Source organism: Lynx canadensis, chromosome C1, assembly GCF_007474595.2.
Source record: "Lynx canadensis isolate LIC74 chromosome C1, mLynCan4.pri.v2, whole genome shotgun sequence".
Classification (NCBI taxonomy): Eukaryota; Metazoa; Chordata; class Mammalia; order Carnivora; family Felidae; genus Lynx; species Lynx canadensis.
Genome location: NC_044310.1, coordinates 33,591,824 through 33,593,991, shown reverse-complemented (window position 1 = coordinate 33,593,991; position 2,168 = coordinate 33,591,824). Strand labels below are relative to the sequence as shown.

The window sequence follows — 2,168 nt, the reverse complement described above, 5'->3', positions numbered from 1 at the left end:
TGGTTTGATGTCTGATCTTATTTATTTGTTCCTCTCACAACAATCTCATTTTTGACTGGACTCAGACTTTGAGGTAGAAGCTGTCAGAGAAGACAGCCTCCGTCTCTTGGCAATCTGTCCCTGGCGCTTTTCTTTGGCCTCCTTCATTCTGGCCAAAAGCTTAGCATCTTCTGAGCCTCTTCCTTGTTTTTCTTCGTGTGCTGCTTCTTCAAAGCAATGCGCCGACAAAGTTTGTGTTGGAGGACACATGGCGTAACAAGACGCTTTGGGTGCTTTGGTTCAAGGTTTCTTACCTTCTTTGTTTAGGGGCTTTCTCACAACATACTGGCGGACATCATCTTCCTTCGAGAGATTGAAAAGCTTGCGGATTCTGCTAGCTCTCTTGGACCCCAGGCGATGAGGCACGGTGGTATCAGTGAGTCCAGGAATATCCTTCTCCCCCTTTTTCACGATGACCAAGTTGAGAACACTGAGATTGGCATCCACGATGCAATCCCAAGCAGATTTGCGCTTTCTTTCTCCAGTACTCCGTGGTCGGTAGCAGGAATGCCCCTTACTCAGCAGTAGGCGGACACGGCCATGGGTCAAGACACCCTGCTTCATGGGGAAGCCTTGTTTGTCATTGCCACCACTGATTCGGACCACGTAACTCTTCCATTCTTCCCCTACAGCATCAGCAGCAACTTCTGTGGCCATTCGTACCACAAAAGTTACGAAGTTTGTGTTCATGGTCCACTTCAATGAGTTTCTGGCAGCCAGTGGCTGGGAAAGAGATGTTCAGCTTCATTGTGGTCTATGTTTATTTATTTTTGAGAGAGAGCGAGCACAAGCAGGGGAGGGGCAGAGAGAGAGGGAGACAGAAAATCCGAAGCAGGCTCCAGGCTCTGAGCTGTCAGCACAGAGCCCGACGTGGGGCTCGAACTCACAAAACCTGAGATCATGACCTGAGCCCGAGTCAGACGCTTAACCGACTGAGCCACCCGGGTGCCCCTGGTATCAGCCATTTCTGAGGAGCTGTGCTTTCTTTTACTTGAGAATGGCTTTAGAAACCAAAAGCTGGGCACCAGGTATGCTCATTGCTCCTGGGATATTGCTGCTAGACCCTCTCAGCCAACAGAGCAAGGAAATCTGTGTGTTTATACCAACTTGTGCATATACACATATCTATAAGTATTTCTATATTTAACGATTTGTATTTATATTAAGCTAAGTGTGAGTTCATAGGATGTCTCCAACTCAAATCCATTACTACATGGGTCGGGGCAGTGCTTTTTGTCTCAGAACCACCCCCTCCCCTGCCAAACCCAACATTCATCCCTATTGCTTGATTTGCTAAAAGCCTATTTTTCAGAAACGAATCACATCCGATAGTGAGAGATTGTCCATAACGAGAACCAAATGCACTTTATGAGAAAGATAAAAGGTTAACCCACGATTATCAGCGAATTCACCTCAAGTGTCAGATTTGTAAAAAGCCTACTTGAAAGACTTCTGGTAAGAACAGTCAGGAAAACTCTGAAACAGAAGACCAATGAAGGGTGTTCCAGCCCAATCACAACACGTGGCAGGTTGTATTTTCCCACACTGGCAGCAGCGGTATCTCCTACCCCACGTGTTTTTCTTACAATGTGACCTTGACATTTGCCCTCCTGGGAGGTGGGGTCATGTTTCCTCTTCTTGGCTTTGGAGGGGATGGAGTCATTGGCAGTAAGACAAACGCAGAGGATGCGATGCTGCCTGGGTCAGAAAGACTAGACAGCTTCTAGTTCCTGGGAGCACTTGCACTGTCACTCTGAGCTGCCATGTAAACCTTCCCGCTTCTCTGAAGCCACCATGCTGTGAGGAAGCCCAAACCAGCTCCTGTAGAGAGTCCACGTACAGAAACCTTGAAGTCACCTGATGAGAAAGAGATGGCTGGCCAGCCCCTAGCTGCTCCAGCTTCTCTCCTCCAACACTTTCCTACTTGTAGTTACTGTCTGGTAACCTAACTGTCTCATAAACCATCCAGCTGTGACTTTCCTCAATTCCTGACTTACAGAGACTGGGAGATGTAATACAACAATTTTATTTGGAATGACCAAGTTTTGGGGTGGTTTACTTCACAGCAATATTTGCCAGGATGGAAAACATATTACATACAAAAGTAAATTAAAATTAGTAATTAAAAT

At 46.6% G+C, this 2,168-nt stretch overlaps 1 pseudogene; it reads right to left on the bottom strand.

Annotated features, from left to right (window-relative positions):
• On the bottom strand, positions 1–787 carry LOC115520600 (annotated as a pseudogene).
• Positions 788–2,168: the final 1,381 nt, after the last annotated feature.